This window comes from Theropithecus gelada, chromosome 17 (genome assembly GCF_003255815.1).
Source record: "Theropithecus gelada isolate Dixy chromosome 17, Tgel_1.0, whole genome shotgun sequence".
Taxonomy (NCBI): Eukaryota; Metazoa; Chordata; class Mammalia; order Primates; family Cercopithecidae; genus Theropithecus; species Theropithecus gelada.
In genome coordinates, this window is record NC_037685.1 from 27,098,888 (window position 1) to 27,121,382 (window position 22,495).

General features: G+C 32.3%; 1 pseudogene; it reads right to left on the reverse strand.

Moving 5' to 3' along the window:
• Positions 1–21,986, reverse strand: part of LOC112611146 — a 60,434-nt pseudogene extending 38,448 nt beyond the window's left edge.
• Positions 21,987–22,495: the final 509 nt, after the last annotated feature.

The following is a 22,495-nucleotide window of genomic DNA, read 5'->3' on the forward strand; positions in this document are numbered from 1 at the left end:
GAAAAGGACAGTCTTTTCAACAAATGATGGTAGCAAAACTTTATATCCACATGTAAAATAATAAAGTCGAACCCTTACCTAATGCCATATACAAAAACTTAAAATCAAATAAGACAACATCATAAATAAAGTATAACCCTGAGAAGGAAATATAGGACAAAAGCTTTACGGCATCAGATTTGGCAATGATAATTTGGATATCATACCGAAGGCTAAACAACAAAAGAAAAAAGTAAATTGAACTTTATGAAAATTTAAAAACTGCTTTGCATCAAACAACACTTTCAACATAATGTAAAGGCAACCTATAGCATCGGAAAATGCATTAGTCCATTCTCACACTGCCATGAAGAAATACCCCAGACTGGGTAATGTATAAAGGAAAGAGGTTTAATTGACTCACAGTTCCAAATTGCTGGGGAAGCCTCAGCAAACTCAGAATCATGGCGGAAGGCAAAGGAGAGGCAGACACCTTCTTCACAGGGCGGCAGGGCAGAATGTGTACAAACAGGGATGCCAGAGGCTTATAAACCCATCAGATCTTATGAGACACACTCAGTATCATGAAAACAGCATGGGGGAAACTGCCCCCCTAATCCATTACCTCCATCTGCTCCTGCTTAGACATGTGAGGATTATGGGGGTTCTGGGCACTACAATTTCAGATGAGATTTTGGGTGGGGACACAGTCAAACCATATCAGAGAAAATAATTGCAAATCATATTTCTAATAAGGTATTGGTAACCAGAATATATTCAACACTCCCACAACTCAACAATCATAAAAACAAACAACCCAATTCAAAAATGAGCAAAGGATTTGAATAGACATTTCTCAAAAAAAAAAAAAAAAAAAAAGATATACACATAGCCAATAAGCACATGAAAAGATGCTCAACATCATTAATCATTAGAGAAATGCAAATTAAAACCACAATCAGGCCCACCAACTCACATCCATTAGAATGACTGTTATCAAAACAACCACAATAAAATAACAGGAAATAACAAGGGTTGCTGAGAATGTGGAGAAATTAGAACACATGTGCACTGTTGCTGAGAATGTAAAATGATTCAGCCACTGGAAAACTGTATGGTGGCTCCTCAGTACATTGAGAATAGAATTACCATATGATCAGCAATTCTGTTTTGGGGTAAATAAGTACAGGAATTGAAAGCAGGATCTTGAAGGGTTATTTGTACACCCATATTTATAGCAGAATAGTTTACAACAGCTTAAACATGGAAGCAAGCCAAGTGTGCATTGACAGGTGAATAAATAAAATGTTGTATATACATAAAGTGGAATACATACATAAAGTGGAATATTATTCAACCTTCAAAAAGAAGAAAATTCTGCACATTAATGGAACTTAAGATATGCTAGGTGAAATGAGCCAATAAAAAAAAAATACAGAGTGATTTCACATATATGAGGTACCCTGAATAGTCAAAACCAAAGAGACAGAAGTTAGAATGGTGGTTGCCAGTGGCTAGGGTAGAAGGGGAAGGAGAGTTACTGTTTAATGAGTACAGAATTTCAGTTTTGCAAGATGAAAAGTGTTCTGCAGATAGATGGTAGTGATGGTTGCAAACAATATGAATTTCTTTAACATAATTTTATACTTAGAAAATGTTAAGATGATAAATTTTATGTTTACTACAATTAAAAATTAGAAAAAAAATACCAGTAATTTCAGCATGATTCCCTTAGTGTAGCATCATCATCAATCCAGTCTAGTTATGTTAAAAAAGAAGGAACAGTCTCAGTTGTCATAATAAAATGTGTAAAAATCGGTAAATTATTGTTATTTGAAATTGTGTACAGAGGCATCTACTAATATGGAGTTACAATTTTTTTTTTTTTTTTTTTTTTTTGAGACGGAGTCTCCGTCACCCAGGCTGGAGTGCAGTGGCCGGATCTCAGCTCACTGCAAGCTCTGGGGTTCACGCCATTCTCCTGCCTCAGCCTCCCTAGTATCTGGGACTACAGGCGCCCGCCACCTCACCTGGCTAGTTTTTTCAGTAGAGATGGGGTTTCACCGTGTTAGCCAGGATGGTCTCGATCTCCCGACCTCGTGATCCGCCCATCTCAGCCTCCCAAAGTGCTGGGATTACAGGCTTGAGCCACCGCGCCCAGCCTGGAGTTACTACTTTTTATCCCATGTTTTTATTAGATAAAATTTTAGGACCACGAAATATAATCAATTGCTCAGTTTATTATTAAAGTAACTAAAAGACTAATTTATTATTAAATTATTCAATTATAGTTTAGTTAAAATTCAACTACTCACTGGTATACACACTTCCAATAATTAATGTGTTCCCTTATGTAAGATTTTTCTTTTTCCTTATGCATTTGTTATATTTTTGCTAAAATGTAATTTTATGTCTGTTGAATCTAGTAATAAAAAATTAAATTACATATCTATGAGTTTTTAGATATTGTTTCCTAGTATTTCTATTATATATTGCAGAGATATTGGTCAGAAACCTTTTACCACGGACAGCTGATGGAAGACTAAACTAGTCTCCTCCTTCATCTGTTAGTTTTCTACAGCTGATGATGAATGTTTTTGAGATCTACCTCTCCAGTATCTCTCAAATATTTCCTTCCCATACCGATAATTATTTTTCCCTCTCCTGCCTTTCATCCCTTCCTTTAGTTTCCTGACATATTTAAAAATATGTATGTCAAGGAGTATCTGGCTGTTTGAACACCCTTTTAGCTACTTGTTAATGCTTTCACCAACCAAACCTTCATTATCTGTAATATTTCTACAGCTGAGAATGTAGTTTTAGAATCATTAGTCATATTTTTAACAGTCAGAAAAGTTCAGTGCATACTCAGTTACCCCATAAGTCTTTTTTCTCTACTATAGTTATATACAGAGTGTATCTAGTTTTGGAGTTACTTGAAGGCAGAACCTATACCACCTTCTTCTATGTCCTTCCAATTTTAGCAGTAGATTTTATACTGCGCAGCAGAATTCATCTCAGTCATTGCTGCATTTTCTTTTTTCTATACTATTCTACTTTCTCTTTAAAAATCAACTACATAATTTCTTTTTTTTAATTAAATTTTAAGTTCTAGGGTATATGTGCACAACGTGCAGGTTTGTTACATATGTATACATGTGCCATGTTGGTGTGCTGCACCCATTAACTCGTCATTTACATTAGGTGTATCTCCTAATGCTATCCCTCCCCGCTCCCCGCTCCCCACAATAGACTCCGGTGTGTGATGTTCCCCTTCCCGTGTCCAAGTGCATGAGCTTAATAGACAGCTCTCCTGATCTTTCCTGAGAATACTGTAATTTTGGGCCTCTCACTTGATCACTTACATCATAATAGTACAAAAATGAAATGTATAATAGTGAAACAACTATCTTTTTTCTTTGTCTGTTTGGTGCTAAATAGTATGACGTTTATTGTACATATTTAGTTTTCAAAACCAGATATTTTGTATTCAAACACAATGCACCTTTGTGTGCGACATATTGTGACATAGTTTAATGGCTTATTTATTATCCCTTTCCTTATTAGATCTGAGGAACTAGTTGGCAAAAAATTATATTTCCTTTTTGATTACTCCAGTAGAATGTCACCCCATAACATAGCAGGTGTTAAAAAATGTTGTAATAAACAATCAAATTCTAAACAACCAAAAAAGTAGTAAAACAAGATTTTTTTCTCAAAAACATTTTTGTTATTCTATCAGACTTTCTTTGCAATTTCACACATGGCATGTCTCCTTGAATAAGATTTTTTTTTGGGGGGTGCTAGTGTTAAAAAGTCAAATTAGGGACAAGTAGCCGGAGTTGACATAAAAAGCATGAATCTGTAACAATTATAAATGTTAGATTTAATTAGTTTCATGTAGTTAGATAAATTATTAAATTATTGTGGCTTGCTGAAGAATTAATTTAAAATCAGATGGAGTTATCATGTACAAATACCACAATCTTTACCTAAAATATAAAAGATTTCTCATCTAAGTAGTATGTGTAGAATACATTTCAAAATGCATTTAAAAATCAATATTACATTTTATGTTTAATGCAGGTCAATGACAGTGTATCATAGTGGAACCAAAGGACATTTTCCCCGAAGGTAGCACTGAAATTCTCTACTTCTTAATGCACATTACACTTCACTGAATTTCTCTATTATCTAATTCTGAAACTGTCCTGCTTCCTGACAAGCAGTTTTGTAGACAGTGAGATTCTCAAGATTGAATAGGATGGAAACTGAATTTTTTATCACCAAGTTTTCCTTTAGCAAGTGATGTCTTCTTTCTTGAGGATCTATGATAGCCTTAAAAAAAAAAAAAATTATTCAAGTTGGTGAAGAAACATTATATGTACCATGAAATTTCTATTTTTTTCATAAAGGAAAATTGACATCTCATTCTTATTCCCATTCCATTGCATTATTGTTGTTTTCCTTTTATGTATTATTATCTGTTGCCTGTATGTTATATCTCTGTTATACTTGTACGGAATTTAAAATATCATGATGACTACAATGACTGGATATTCTCCAAAGTTCACCTGTCCTTTGACCTGAAAACCATGATAGTAAATATTTAATGAATACATTCTCAAAAAAAAAAAAAAAAAACCTAATATATGCTTTATTTGGTATCTTGAGATCTTTCAGTCCACTTTACAATGCTAGCCCTGTATTAATGTTTTAATCTCATTAATTAAATATTTGAAACTTTCATTTTATAAATAGTATATGTTTTTCTTTATACCCTATGAAATAGAAGAAATCCATATGCTATTTTCTTCTGAAAAAGTCATCCAATGTTTGGGATTAGTTGTTAAAATTCATTTTTCAAGTACCACACACCCTAACACAAAGATTTTTCATTTTCTCTGTACATGAGTCCCTGTGACAATGTGGTGAAGACTACAGACCACTTTTTAAAATAATTTTGTAGTATATAAAATATAAGATGTAAGTTTGAAAATAAAATAAATTATATTAAAATGTACTTGTAAGAATAACCAACCCACAAAATTGGAATAGTATATGTAGTGTATGTTTCCTTATTCATATGATAAATTAAGATATACCAACACATTTAAAAACAACTATACTTTTGAAGTAGTGATGAGTAGAAGTAATGATTTGAGATATCTGCAAAACCTGCAGTATTATATAAAATTACTTTTGAATTCTATTGCTAACAAAGATAAGGCTACAGTGACTTGTTGCCCATATTCATAATGGTAAGAAATAATACATTTCTGTTAGTGATTAATGAAAATTATGCTGTAAATCTTCCTAAGTAATTAATATATAGTAACAGCTGATATTTATATGGCATTTCTATATATGGCACTATATTTTGCTGTTTACAAAATCTGTAATCCTCATGATAAAAATGAGATAGGTATTGTCTTAATCCATCTGTGCTGCTTTACCAGAACATCTAAATCTCAGTAACCTACAAAGGACAGAAATGTATTCTCTACAGTTCTAGAGGCTGGGAAGTCCAAGATCAAGGCATCTGGAGAGGACTTTCTCATGTCCTCACATGACAAAAAGGCAGGAGAGAACAAAGTCCCTTGTGAAACCCCTTTATAAGGACACCTAATATAAGGACACCTAATCCCAGTCATGAAGAAGAAACTCTCATGGCCTAATCTCCTCTTGAAGGTCTTACCTCTTAATACTATCAAATTGGCAACATATAAATTTTGCAGAGGACACATTCAAATATAGCCAGTACCCTTTACATTCCTATTATAGATAAGAGAACTGAGGCACAGATGAACTAAATATTCCCTAAAGTCACTTTGTATCAAAGTATGCAAAGTATCCATACTTAAAATCTTTATTACACAGTGAAGGACAGAGGCAGTCATACAAAATATTTTATGTATATCTCTTATTTGTAAGTTTTTTTGTGCACCACCTCGCAACATCTATTAAAATATTGCCCTACAACTGTTGTTAAACATATAAAACTGTATACAACATGAACCTTGGCCTTGAAGTGATTGCACTTTAGTAGATTACATAAGACACATATGTAAGTAGATATAGCAAAATGTAGAAATAAATATTTTGCAACAAATAATAATAAAGGTAAAATAACATTTAACATTCCAAATTGCATAGTGGCCTACTATCCTCTTTTTAAATTTTGCATGTGATTTTATTCAAGTGTTGATATTGAATGTACATTAAAAATCAAGCAAAGCATAGGAATTTGTGAACATATGGAGCATTTGTCAACAGTGACAAGATTGATGATAAGAATAATTCATGAACTTCTCTGAAGTTTAACTCTTGCTCTGAATCTATTTTGTAAGGCATTACTATTAACATAAATAAAATCTAAAGACAGCATTCCATAATTAAACATTCAGTGGATTAAAAAATGAAGACGTTGATATCATTTGCATTTGTCTTCAGGAACACCTGCATTTATTTCTAGGATCTTCTAGTAAAGAAGGAACACAGCTGCTAACATTGTGACTAATAAAAAACATGAAATTAAAGTCTCATTATTTATTTCCTACATTGTATATTTCCAGTACTCTAAACAGAAAAGAGACTTGTCTAGGGTTCAGGATTTAGATCATATATTATTTTGAATAGTTATTAATTTTTAGGAAAAACATGACTTTGGCCATTTTTTCCTGACAATGCCTTTAATGTTGGAATTTAAGCAGGACTGCTTAATGATGAGCAATACAGATTCTATGCTTATAACACAGGTGATTTCAACGATTCTCAGTAGGATGGAAAATGTAAGCATGCACTCATGCATGAAGGCATAGCAATTATTAACTGGTTGGTTTTTGCACATCATATTGGGAAAGTAAGGGAAAAAACTTGGTGTGTACTTTCATATGCTTACCAAATAATGAATTATTTATAAAATTATTTGATTTTAAAATTGAAGGAAGAAACATATATTTGGTTTATTATGCCCCCAAATTTAAAAGATTAAGCATATGAAAAATTAAAGTAAAAATATTTTTAAAATGTTCATTTTTCTTATTATGTGACAATTTAAAATACAAGTTAGTTAACAACAAACAGGTTGATACTAGGGAAAGGGGAAGATATCTGCTATTATTATTTTAGTCGACATTGAGCTGGAATAGAAAGACTAGTTGGCTGGAAAAAAATAAATGGCATTTACAGTGAAAAAGAAATTATCCTTCTTCCCAATCATCAGTAGAATCTTTTCTCCTGTGTCCTTCCTTTCCACTCTTAAGTTATACACTGTTTCTGTTTTCTTACTTTTACTCAAAAACTAAAATTCACTATGTCTTTTCCATAATCTTTATTTAGAATTCCCCACATATTTATAAACTCAGAAGTTTCATTTGGTTTTATTTTCATTTTTTATTTAAGAATACCTTTTAACATTTCCATTAATGTGAGTTGTACAGTTTTCCTTCATTCTACTTCTTACAATTCAAAAATGTGTTTGTGTTGCTACTAATCCTGAAATATTTTTTGCTCATTTATATTTCCAGACTGAAAGTTATTTTTACTCAGCACATGGAAGGCAGCATTTTATTGACCTTTGACATGCATTTTTATTTATAAGGAAATTATAAGTCTAAAAAGTATTTGTATGTAGTTCATTTTCTTTCTCTGAATTATTCTGAATTTTTAAGTCTTTTTATACTGTCTACATATCCTCATAACTTACTGAGTTCTGAAAATTCTAATTGGTTCATTTTGAAAATTGATTTTTCAAAAACTGTGTACATTCTTTTTTATTTTTAGGCACATTATTTCTTTAAGCATATAAAATATAATTAATTTCTGTCCATTATCTCATTTGTCCAATATCTTCTAATTTTGCCTGGAGATTTTTGCTCCTATTTTTGTTCTTTTTTGTTGTCGTCGTTGTTTTGTTTTGTTTTGTTTTTCTCTGGCTTTCGCTCATGGTGCTTTGCATTCTTACCTGCTTTTTAATTTTTGACTGTGAATTATTAAAGTTTTGAGAGAATTTATTTGAACTTGCTAGAATTTCAGTTCTCCAGTCAGAACGTGCCTTTTTTCTCTGTCATCTCCCAAGTTTTTACCATGAGGGCATCACTTTAAATTCTCCACTTATTTTATTTTTCAAATACATAGAGAAGATCCAACTGTAAACTCTGTGAAGAAAATCAACTTGTTATTACAATTTATCAAGGACCTTATTTCCCCCACCCACTTACCACCAAATCTAAGAAAATAAGAAAACTGTTTTATTTATTTTTCTCCTTTATACTGCTTTACTTTTGGTGTGCTAGTTTTGAATTGGAGTCTTTTCTTAAACTTCTAACTTATTTCTTATTACCTCTCATCATGTATTTTTCAAAACTAAGCTCAGGCTCACCCATTGTGGATGTGTACCCTTCAGATAAAATGTAGTTTTAGTACTAGTCTACATCTCAATAATCTCATGTACTATTTTTTCTCTGCTCAGTCTTTACTCTTTTGCAATCATGCATTTAAAATATTTACAGATATGTACATACGTGTGTATATATATATATAGCAGCATTTTACAGACTTTAAGTAGGATAAATACAGTATCTATGATTATGCATTTTAAATAATATAAAATTAGTATTTTAATAAATTCCTCAGATATTGTTTAAACTACTTATTTGTATACCTTATTATAATTTATATTTTCATCTGAATTAGGTGAATGACAAGTGCAAAGACAAATACATACAAACACAGGGAAATACAAACATTTCTACTATATTTGATAAAAGTGGATTATCAACAATAACATTTGTATTCATAAATAAATTAACTACATTGAATTATATCTTCTCTTGTTATCAATTTTTTGGCTAGCAAATACTAACATGAAACAAAATATACAGATGTTAAAATGAATTGTTGAAAATGACTCCAAGAAAGTAGGAAAGGGCAGTGATTTGATAATCTGCTGGCATTACTTCTAATCAGACACTGTCAATGAGTGTTACCAAAATACAAGACTTTGAAAATAACAGTCTTTCATAGGAAAAAAAAGAATTCATAAAGAATCAGTTTTCATCCTTTTTTGTCTTTGAAAGTTCAAAGCACATCCTCTAAAGTCAAAATATGTTTTAATTAATAATAAAGACAAAACTACTACTTATAAATATACCACTTCAAATTTTAATTATGCTAATCTCTCCAACAAATTTTTAATATCTTCCCCTCATGTAAAATATAATTATTTTCTGTCCATTACCTCATTAGTCCAATATCTTCTGATTCTGCCTGGTGGTTTCTGCTCCTATTTTTGTTCTTTTTGTTGTTGTTGTTTTGTTTTTTCTCTGGCTCTCGCTCATGGTGCTTTGCATTCTTACCTGGTTTTTAATTTTTGACTGTGAATTATTAAATTTTGAGATAATTTAAGGAAGATACTGTGGTGTCTTACCATTAGAAAAGGTAAAATTTTGAATTGATAAAAACATTGTGCTGGATTAATATAATAACATATTATTTTTGATGTATTCTTAAAATAATGTGCTTGTCACTTAATGTATACCTACATCAACAGTAATAGGAGTTTTGAGAAAAGAAAACTGAAAAAACACTATTTATGCAAGCATAAGGAAAATAACGATTTCATATATGGTAGATATCTTCATTTTTTTCATTACATTTAAAATTAAGAGTGTAGTTTAATAGATGTACTAAGCGTTCTTAAACACAGGCACTGAAAGTCACACCAATTTATCAAAGAGGCCATAGTTCTTGAGGGGAAATGGTTTAAAATTTGTACAGGTTTATACTAAATATGGTCTAGTATACGTTTACTTTTGAGAAAATATAGTTGACATTTTTAAAGAAAACTTAAGATGAACCAGTTACTTTAAGAAAAGTAACTTAGTAATTATAAGAAAATCAAATGAAGTTTTAATACTTTTAACAGAGTTCCAGTCAAAAAGATAAACTATTCTATATTAAATTAACAATTATAAAAGTTTAAAAAGCGCTATAAAAATTCTCTAGTTAGGTGATTGATTTAAAATAGTGGATGACTGATACAGTCAAAGTGATAATAAAGTATCATGGTTGATTATCTTATGGCATTACCCATATTTACATAGAACTAAGCTAAAAGTAAAATTAAATAATTACTCCAGTAATTTCAATAATGAATTATATTAATCTAAAATCACATAAAATACTGTAGTGTTGAATTATCTGACTTTCAGCTTTATTGAAATTGATTCGTTATTTAAGAGATAACCACCCACGACTATTTTAAATGAAATTCATGTAGATAATGTCAGTGAAGCTGATGAGGTAGGGGAAAAAAAAAAAAAAACACACACATACACAGAGAAAAAAAAATCAGAGTTTAAATTTCTGGAAAAGAAAAAACTTAGTGGTATAGGAGTTTTATCTCTATCTTTTTGTATGTGATGTGTTTTGGGTGTCTGTCCCCCACAAATCTCAAGTTGAAATGTAATCCCCAGTGTTGGAGGTGGGACCTGGTGGGAGGGGTTTGGCTCTTGGGGGTGGATCCCTTAAATGCCTTGGTGCTTTCCTCATGATAATGAGTGAGTTCTCGTGCTCAGTGCACACAGGATCTGGTTGTTTAAAAAAGTGTGGCACTCCCTGTTCATATCCTTCGCCCACTCTACTATAAAGACACATGCACGTGTGTATTTATTACAGCATTGTTCACAAATCAAACACTTGGAACCAACCCAAATGCCCATCAATGATAGACTGGATAAAGAAAATGTGGCACATATACACCAGGGAATACTATGAAGCCATAAAAAAGGATGAGTTTATATCCTCTGCAGGGACATGGATGAAGCTGGAAACTATCATTCTCAATAAACTAACACAAGAACAGAAAAGCAAACACCACATGTTCTCATTCATAAGTGGAAACTGAACAATTAGAACACATGGTCACAGGGAGGGGAACATCACACACCGGGGCCTGCTGAGGGAAGCAGGTTGCAGGAGGGATAGCATTAGGAGAAATATCTAATGTAGATGACCGGTTGATGGGTGCAGCAAACCACATGTGTATATATATGTAACAAAACTCCATGTTCTGCATATGCATCCTAGAACTTAAACATTTTTTTAATGTGACACCTCCTGACTCTCTTGATCCTGCTCTTGCCACGTGGCATGCAACTCCCTATCACCTCCTGCCACGATTGTAAGCGTCCACAGGTCTCACCAGAGGCAGGTGCCAGCATCATGCTTTTCGTAAAGCCTATAGAACCATGAATAAATTAAAACTGTTCCCTTGATAAATTATCCAGCCTCAGGTATTTCATTATAGCAACACAAGAATGGCCTAATACAGAATGCTGTTATTTACATGCATTTTGATTAATTTGTTGTTAATAAAATAAATAAAATAATCGAATACATGTTAACTCTTTAACATTCATAGACTTATGAAATGGAGCTTTTTCTAAGAAGTATTAGAGTTTTATTCTTAAAAAAAGTATGACATGCTGCTACAAAACAGCTCAACTGAATTAATTACTTAATTTTGAGCTCCCTTTAACAAATGAAACCAAAATAGTAAAATCCTTGGGTTAAAGGTATTTTAAACCAGAACTTTGTATGCATCTGCTTGATTTCCACTTCAAGGCCTTCTTGACAGATTTTGCATTAACAGACTAACCTAATAATAACCCTGAACCAATGTGCCTTTGAAATTAATCACAGGAGTACCGAATTCCAATGACTAAAACTGGCACAGCATAACCACTCTTGTACAGTGATTTTAAAATGAAACAGGAGTTTTAATTTTGAACTTCGCATGGCATGGGAAAGCTTTCCTCTTTTAAAATCACTTTTTGATGTAAACTTTCATTGAATTAGTATTTTTGATAAGTTCCCTTTACATTCACCCTGCTTATCTGCACATATGTGTATTCTGTTTATCTAGGAGGATAATTTCATAACCAATAACATTGTGGTTCAGCAGCAGTTTTCTTAATAAAAACTTAATATATCACATTACATTCCCAGCACATTCTAATTAAATTCCTTTTCATTTTGGTCTGTCTCAGAGGGTTAGAGAAGCTCAAGAATATTTAACAAAATTCAACAAAGCAACTACCTGAAGTTGATACATTAACCTTGGCACTGAAAGTTACTTTATTCAAACCACGTATTCCAGAAACATCATTATACAATGACCTAAAAATGACAGTATTTCACTCTAACTGGAGGGCCTGTAAATGAATAACGATCATTTCTGACTCATTATATGTATAATGTATTTTGCCCTGGGAAATTTTAAAGACAAACATCAGTAACAGCAAAATCTGTCATACCTGGATGTGAAACCTGAAACATCAGAATGTTTTCTTGATCATAAGGAGAACAGATAGAACTTAATGGTTTTTAATTTGATCATTTACTGTAAAAAATGCATATATATATATATATATGAGACATACACATATATCCACTATTTTTCCTCTTGGATTCTAGAATGGAAACATGTAATTTTAGAGAAGATACTCTTTCCTACGAAACACATTCACTTGGGACTGATTATAGTTTTCCAATAAAAACAACTCATTGCCATGGGCAGTGAGGCTAAAGGAGAGATCTCCCTCTTTCATTGATTCTAGAGGGTCATGGAGTCCTCTTCTATAACAATCACAGCTATACAGGCCTATATACCTACTATGATTGATCCAAACATCTTGTGGTGACATATATTTCATATTTGCAATTTTTCAGATTTCAGTAACGTAGTATCATACATATATGTAGTATGTTGTGTAGCAGTCCTTGACCAAACCTTAGTTTGGTCAAATGCTTAGTTTTTACAGTTGGACAAAAATATCTATATAAGATTAGGTAAACAACGGTCAAACATCAAGTTACATCAGTTCTATCCAATGGTTTTATGTGGGGTCAGGTTTTGCTGTCAACCGAGTTGCAAATTCTTTCAATCTCCAGAGCTTTCTGATTCTGTAGCATTTGATTAGGAATTATGAACCCACGTGGCCACTTTTTGAAAACCACTTATACTTTCTATTCAGGTGACAGTCTGCCCACCTTCATTACCTGACCATTTTATGTACTCCGTCAATGTGAAATACATTTAATTTGCATCATGTCAAATTAAAGCACTGAAAGGGGTGTTTCGATATCCCACGAGGCTGAATGAATCAGACACTGAGGGCACAGTGCACAGGTTTGCATGCATTAGTTGGAATCCTTTTTTATTCATTTGTTTTTAATCACCTGGTCAGTTCATTTGGTTTGTCTGCTGAAGCCCCTGAAAATTTCTAGCTATGTTTTTGTCCTGACAGTGACTGAAGCAGCTACCCTACTTACATCTTTGTATGGAATTAAACTGTTTCCCATTTTCCTTTCCCCACTACCAACTTTCAAGGGTCACTTTCCTTTAACTTCAAAGTTATCTGCATAACAGCCGATCCTCACCATCTCTCCTTGCTCTGCCATAGGCTGTGACAATTATTGTGCTGGCTGACTTAACCCTAAACTGCTTTAACACGATTCTTTCTATTTGGCTATGGAATTCTTAAAAAAGAAAAGCAGAGGGGCATAAAAGAATAAAGATTCTCAAACTTTTTAGCATTCATGGATCTGAATGTTAATCTATCAGCTGTATCAATAGTTTTAAACAGAATGGCCAAAGCCACCTCTGCTTTACAGGAGATAAAATGACAGGTGTTTGAATGAGTTGAGCACTTTTTAGCGTGGTAACAAAAATAATGGTCTGAACACTGTTGACATACTTGATGCACAGCAAGTAGAATACATGATCCAAATTCTACTGATAGGAATACAAAGAACATTTAGATCTAGAAAGAGGTGAGAAAAGGTGAAAATCTCGGTTATGTTCCCAGTTAGATTTAGGGTAAAGAAATACAAATATACATTGGGGACCCTCTGCCCAAAATCAATGGTTAAAGCAATGAAGCAGCACAATAGTTCAATACAGAGTTCTGTAAGGGCACAGGAGAAAGCTGATAAAAGATGTAGCTAATAAGACACATATGAACAAAGAGTATAGATTTCCCAAGACAGCAACTCAAATTGAAATCATATACAGCTATGTACTTTGAGAGAAAAGTGATTATTTTTCTTTTTATGAAGCCTTATTCCCATTACTCTTTTTCCTTATTATTTATTTGATTATTTATACAGATACTTTGCACATGTATAAGTGTTCTGTGTCTTCTGTAAAGTGCATACCGTTACACCAGTCTGAAATCTAAAAAGTATAAGTAGAAAGCTTGACTTATAAGCAGGTGTAGTTAATATGGATAGTCGTGAAATCTACAAGAATTATAGATTCTATACTCCTATATAATCTATAATAGAATCAATATATTCTATATTCCTACAGAGTCTATTCCTCTGGTGTCCATATTTACATTGACTAAAATTTATCGAAGAGAAATCAGTATTACACTCTGATTACAATCTGATGGACTGGTTGAATCGCACAAGAGAAATGCTAAATCAGCAGACTATGCTCATCTTTGCTTAAGAAGTAGAGCCTTTAGCTGACACGACACAAATAATTAGGTGGTAATGAGACATAATTAAGTAAATAATCAACAATACTACTAGGGAGAATAATTTGATGAATACAGTGATGAGACAGATGTTGGAGAAAGATGAGGCAGATTGGAGATACAGAAGATGTAAAGTAATAAATCACTTTAATATAAAACACATATTTATATACTATGTCACTATGAAAATGCTAGGCTACAACTGAGTATTCACTTCCATGAGAGGTGTAAAGACACTAATAGGGGTAAGGTGAATATTTCTTCTTATGTTGTCTCTGGCTTATTACAAAGGAAGAAACCTAACGACATTAAGCATGTTCTTAATACTACTTTTCCAGAATTTTCTTTAAATGACAATAATTCCGTTACTTGTAGTGACATGAAACTTATTTAATTTATATTCAGTTATAACCCAGGGTTCACATAAGAGACTTTAAAATGTCTTTACTTTGAAATTAAGCCTGGGCTAATTAAAAAATACATATTTCTTCATTAAGCAGTTGGACGAAATGGTTTGCACTTTTTTACCTAACAGCCCAAGTGTTATCATAGTCTTATATTTAGTTGGCGCCCATCTTTCCTCTAATTCAGTGGTTCTTAATATGTGATCTGAGGATCTCTGGAGGTACCTGTGTTCTCTGTTTCCATGAAGTATCTGTGTAGAGTCCAAATTTTCCTGGTACACTTCACTCAAAATATTATATAGCAACACATTTAATGCAGAGGAAATAAGAGCATGTAATGATCTTGTATTAAGCTGTTTATTTGAGAGAGTTCAAAAATGTAAAACAATATCACTCACTTCAGTAAATTTTCTTTTGTTTGAAAAATATAGTTACATTTCATAAAAATATGCCAATTAACATGTAGTTAATTTTTGTTATTTTTTAATTAGTAAATAAATAATGATTTCAATTATCTCTCCATTTTAATTTCCAATTTGTGAATCTAAAGAAATATAATTCACATAAACAAAGCCACTCCTAGGTCTTCAATAATTTTTAAAAGTATAAATGGTCCTAGAATGAACTCATTTGAGGACTGCCGCTGCTGTAATCCAACCTGGACATCATCAACAGAATGATAACCTCATCATGCTGTTAAGTCTCCTGTGGCCCACTACATATTTTAAGAATGTCTTTCAATATGCTTACCTGGGTATCTACTGGTAGATCAAAGCTTCTTTGCTTTGCCTATGCAATCCAAAATTATAAGCCAATGTTTATTTTTTAAATTTAAATTCAAAACATCTTCAATTTTTAAAAGCTGCTAGTACCAACACCATTTCACTGTCTCCAGTTTACTGAATTCCTGGCAGACCTTTCTTTGTTCACATCACCTGTGGTGCCCATATTTACAGTGACTATAATTTTTAAAGTTAGTTATTTATGAACTAATACAGTTTTTTCCTTTAATTTCCATTAAAAGTCCCTTATACATTTCAGGATACAACACTCCAAGTTAGAAATATAAATAGAGTAAATATTCCAAAAGGATATTAATCCACTAGCATGATAGGTAAATTTTTTTCTTGCATGAAATTTTCTTTAATGAGAAACTAAATTGAGCTTCTATATAATGTTAGACTGCATCATCAAGGTACCTTCATGGCAATGCATCAGTTGAATTCAGTTGCAATTTGAAAATGTGTGTGTTCACTGGAGCATTTACAATAACACACAGCATAGGCTAATTTATTCAAATAAAATCAAACTAAATCTCAATTAAGAGGAAAAGACCATAACTAATCATTTTCTGGAGTCCTCAGAGTGACACTAGAACAGATTTTATAAAGACATTATGGTCATACATTTCTACCCCTAACTTAAGGGAAAAAAATGCTCCTGTAATTCATTCTCAGTTAATTTTTTAAAGTTTTATATATTTATCTTCTTAAAGTGAATTTTAACTTATCAGACTTCTGAGAAGTTACTTTTTAACTTCGGTTGACTTCAAAGTTATTTTAATGAGATATTGTTCAAGCTATCCTATTAATAATTATTTCCCACATCAGTTTGTATTCCTTGATGCATTGTTTATTCATGCAGCTCAACTCTAGCTCATTCCTCCGAAAGCTAAATAGCTTTTAAGTAAATCTGAAAAACCAATTTTAATTGTTCTATGTGATCTTTTATAAATGCCTACAATATTTCATATAACTTTCTTTTAAAAATTTAGACTTAGGTTGGTCCTAAGCACAAATATGCCTTATTTATAACTTTTTAAATAATTATGTATAAATGTTCTAGGTATTAGCTCCTAATTTGATATATCTCATATGATATTTTTAATTGAACAAAACCCCAAAGAAACTTATATAAGTATGTTGGAATTACTCAAAAAGAAGTTTTGTTAAGACTTGTAATTTTAATAAAATGGCTTTGGGGTGGAGATAAGGGACAGAAAGGGGAAAAACAAATTCAGTTCAAAGAACTTCAGTAATTATGGCAGCAGTAGATAATAGTTTAGCCTACAGATAAGGAAATCTGGAAGAAACTTTTTTCTTTACTTCCTACTGCTAAAAAAAGTCAACAAGTCAAATTTGTAGTGAAAATTATCTGTTAGACTTATCTGTGTACTAGATACTTTGAAGTTTATAAAGTATAAGCAGATAAACAATTTTGACATTGATCCACATTGAAAAGGCAAGAAAGATCAAAAGTAAACATACAACTAGCATTAAATATATTTGAAGATACATACAATAAGTGTAAGCATATAGGCCTAATTCATTCGAAGTTTTTCTAAAACAATGTAAGCCAGAGTAAACCTCTTAAATAATATAGGGATGATAATTTCTTCTTAAATATGCATTGAGAGCTGTTGCTTAACTATAAAATTAATTTTCTCCCATCTCATTACTTAACTTCAACTAGAATAAAGTCCTTATCAAGGTGCATCTCTTTTGGAGATAAACGGAGGGCCAGAGGGTCTGTTCACCCTGTGTAACAGAAAGCCCGTTCAGTCTTAATGCTGCAGAGGGCCAGTTCACTCTTTATAGAATAAATTCTGGCATCATTAATACAAGATTTATTAAATAACTAGTTCAGAAACACAATAACATGTACAATCTGTTAACCTAATACTTTAGCACGGACATTCAGTAAATGTAAAATCAAACCTATAATCAAGGTAGTAATAAAAAAAAGAGAATATTTTATAATTCTGCAACACTTTTGCATTTTTAACCCTAACAAATAGTTGAGCCATATGTTACTAATATTCTATAACTTTCAACAGTATGCTTCTAACATTTGTTTACTTTTCTTTTTTTCTCTTTTTCTTTTTTTTTCAGGCGGAGTTTCACTTTTGTTGCCCAGGCTGGAGAGCAATGGTGTGATCTCTGCTCACGGCAACCTCCGCCTCCCACGTTCAAACGATTCTCCGGCCTCAGCCTCCAGAGTAGCTAGACTTACAGGCGCCTGTCACCAAGCCTGGTTAATTTTTGTATTTTTAGTAGAGACAGGGTTTCACCATCTTGGCCTGACGTGGTGGCTCACATCTGTAATCCCACCACTTTGGGAGGCCGAGGTGGGTAGATCACCTGAGGTCAGGAGTTCGAGAACAGCCTGGCCAACATGGTGAAACTCAGTGTCTACCAAAAATACTGGGTGTGGTGGCGGGCGCCTGTAATCCCAGCTACTACGAAGGCTGAGGCAGAAGAATCGCTTGAATCCGGGAGGCAGAGGTTGCTGTGAGTCGAGATCACGCCATTGCACTCAAGCCTGGGCGAAAAAAGCGAAACTCTAAAAAAAAAAAAAAAAAAAGAATAAATTTGAAAGAAATAATGGTGTAAAAATTCTTATTATGTAAATATTTCCAATTTGCTATTATTCTTGAAAACATCAGATGCAGAAGGATATGAAAGTCATTATGTATTTCAATTAACATTGACATAGATTATATATATACTCTATATTCTGCTAAACTAGAGTTAATTGGGAAGCACCTACCTGTATATGTACATCTACAGTTTTTTCCACGTAACCTTTAATGGAAATCAATGAACATTATTAATTTTTGTAACTTTCAATAAACATTTAATAGAATAATTTTATTAAGTTACCCAGAAATAGTACTTTTATGTATTTGTTTCAGATTGCTCTTTATAAATAAAATATAGAATTATATGAATAAGAAGTGAAGTTGCTTGGGGAAAAGAAAAGATTTAGGTCACTGTTGACGGCTGCTAATTAATGTTTAGAGTTTATAATATAATTAAAATTTTATTTAAAAATGGTTAGCAGTCTGTTTTCATGGAAATCCAGATTCATTTATGAAATTACTAGAATAAGTTACTAGAGAAAAAATAAAGGATGTGTCTACAATTATGTATATTTCATTACTTTTTTAGTATATATGTATATATATTGCTTTATTTGTAAATTATATATTTTCAAAAGAAAATTCTAATTTATTCATCAGAAATAGAAGTTCTTTCAAAAATTTCTTTTTTTGCAGAAAAATCTGTAGACCGTACAAGGATATGATATGTGTGGTAGGAGGGAGATAACCTGTTATGAAATTGAAAACTTTACTGCAATTGAAATAAAGGAATTTAGAAAATCTTTGTGAAAGGCAGACACTATAGCCTTTAGACATACACCCCATGAGGTCAGCTAGTGAAAATAAAAATACTAATTGCTTTGGGTATATGGAAAGAAAGGAAAAGACCACTCTTCTAATTTGTTGTAGAGTTCCACATTGATAATTAAGAACATAAAGAGCTCATACTAAGTGGAAGTTTTAGCTTCCTAGTGTCTACTAATTATATGTTCCCATGGAAATGCTTTGTAATGACACTTTTCTCTCAAAATTCTCATACTTTTGGAACCAATAGCTTTTATAGTATATAATAACATAAAAATTCCCAACAGATGGTCAATCATTGAGAACATATATAATATAGGCATATATATATGCGTATGTGTATATGTATATACACACACATATGCATACATATACATATATATACACATACACATACCTCTATATGTCTAGTGAAAATTTTTGCACATATTAGATGCCCAATAGTTGTTTTGAAATAAATATTGGTACAATCTTCAACCTATATTGAACTTCATAGTACATTCATGATAGGCAAGATCTCTGTTACTCCTTCACATTCGCAGATCACATAGGGTCCATGTCATTTGGTTAGTCAGGACTTTAGTTTTCAATAGTAAAAAGGCAGTTAAACCAGTTCAAGAAAAAAAAAATATTTTGCAGCTCGCATAACTTTGAAATCAAAGGGAAAGCTCTTGCTTTAGGCATAAGTGGGTCCAGGAGTTCAAAAGATGTCATCTGTTGTCTGTATCTTTCTTGTTCACTTTGATCCATATTATATATTTTTTTTCACTTAGTTCTCAGGCAGGGGTTTTTCACATGTTGCCCTTACTATAGACATCAGCAATCCAAGTATCAATGGGTTATCAGTTACATCCAGCTCAAAAACAGAGACTCCTTCCTTCCTAGAAGCAGTAATAAAACCATAAAAAGGATCCTTACTATCTATGTTTGTGTAATTGTTAATGTGATCAGTATATCTAGGAGGAGTGGCATATTACTGGCTATGCTGGGTCATTCACCTACAAAAATGAATGCAGGGCAATGATAGCATTGACAACATCAGATGAGGGAAATGGCAGATTCTGAAAAAGAAGTATTAAAGTGTCAGGAAATAATAAAAGTGCATTGCACAGTCTAGTTTCAATTGTTGATCTATTATTCCTATATTATTAATAGAATTTGATCAACTATATTTTTGTTTTTATATTTCTTCCATGTGAGCATAACTGTCTTACAAGTCAATTGCTGCATAACTAACCAGTCAAAATTTAGTGGTTTAAAATGTAAATTTTCATTTGCTTATGTTTTTGTGGAAGGGCCCAGCCGGTGGTGCATATCTGATTCATGTGACAGGAGATGGAGTGTGTGCCACTGGGGATTCATTTCCACATGGTTTCCTCACTTAAACATCTAGTCTAAGGGCCTTTTTTCTTCCTTTCTCTGTATTTCATCTCATTTTCTAAGGGATGCATGAGACTTGGGCTTTTTTCTATGGTCTGTTTGTCTCAGGGTAATTATACTTACCGTAGGGCTCCTAGCAAATACGGCCTCCAGGCCATTTAAAGTGATACTGGTCCAGCTTCTCTTCTCAAATACTTTATTGGTTCACATTAAAGTAAGTCAAGAAATAGACTCTATCTCTTGATAGGAAAGAGACAAGTTCACGTTGCAGAACATGTAAGAAGAAAGATATAGTGATGTTCTCTAGAAATAAGAGTCTGCTGCAATGGGCAACTTAAATACCTCATTATTGATCAAAGATCAAATATTTCCAATTCTATGAAAAATAAAATTATATAAAACCTCTATAATTCTATTGTTTTTGTTTGTTTGTTTTGTTTGCTTTGAAAGTGTTTTTCTCTACCCAAACTAAAGTACAGTAGAGCAATCAAGGCTCACTACAGCCTTGACATCTCGGGCTCAAGCAGTCTTCCCACTTCAGCCTCCCAAGTGGCTGGGACTACAGAAACATATCACAATGCCTGGCTAAATTTTTTATTTATTGTAGAGATGGGGTCTCACTATGTTGCCCAGGCTGGTTTCGAACTCCTAGGCTCAAGTGATCCTTTCTCCTTGGCCAACCAAAGTGTTGGGCTTACAGGCGTGAGCTACCACACCTGGCCTATAACCTATTTAGTTAGGAATATCAGAATTTGAGAACACATAATTCAGATTATCATTGTATCAGCAAGCGTTCCACAGCTAATTATTATCTTAATTATTAAAATTATTAATTATGTGTCTATTTCTTTTATAAAACAAATAATCAGTGCTCTGTGTCAAAAGTTGATTACTGATTAACACTTATGATACCACACAAGTTTCTTGATTGTCTTTAAAAGGCAGCTATTTACAAAGATCTCACACTGTGTGATTAGAGATCCACTTACCTTAATGACAAGTTTTTAAAAACGTACACATACATAACATAAAACACATTTTAAAAAGCATAACATAATAGGTATAGGTATTTTTGAACAAAAAACATCCTCAAAATATGAATTTCACACTATGACTATTATTAATGTTACTGTCATATGACAATATTTAATGTCTTTTCTTTAGGGGAACTTAAATGATTATGTCTTATATGCTATAGAATTCCAATATGATTTCTAAAATATTATGATTTATTATTTTTGCTTCTTTACTTGCTAGAACCATTAAAATCTAAGTTAAAGAGGCAACCTAGGACAATATTATAAAATACATCCTTAACATTTATAAATATTGAAGACTAAAGAGTTACTACATTTTCAGAGAAATGTTTTGTGTACCAAACACATAAAAACTAATATACATATGTTTCTCAATGTACTTACCAGTTTTTCTGAAGTTGGTCAAAGTGTTATCTGGCTTCGCATTGTAGGAACAGCACAATCTAAGCATGTCTCTCACCAAACATTGAGAATCTACGGGACTGCTGGTCCTAAAAAACTTGTGAAGGAGATTGAGTGGTCACAGCAGTGTTTCTTTCAAGCTTCCAAGTCATGTAGCAAGTAGATTATTACAAAAGGGTCTATAAATAATTTTTGAAAACCTATGGTAATTCACAAAATGAGTAGGACAGATAAAATATTGGTATTGAAACTATTTGTAAAACATAAGATGCAAAAATTTATTACTGGCAGTCATTCTCATTTTAAAAGTATCATCTCAGATAAATTAAGAGTGTCTCTATCACTGACACTTTCCATTAGAAAAGTGTTGGAAATCACTGTAAATTATTTAAGATGCTAGGTAACTGTAATTAGTTTCTTGCTTGGAATAACGATATGTATTAAAAAACTGTGTGAGTAAAATGAATATATTTTATGTCTAGCATAGACTCATATAAAACAAATATAAATATTGTGAATTCATTGAATTTTTCTCTTTAGCATAATTGAATATGACTT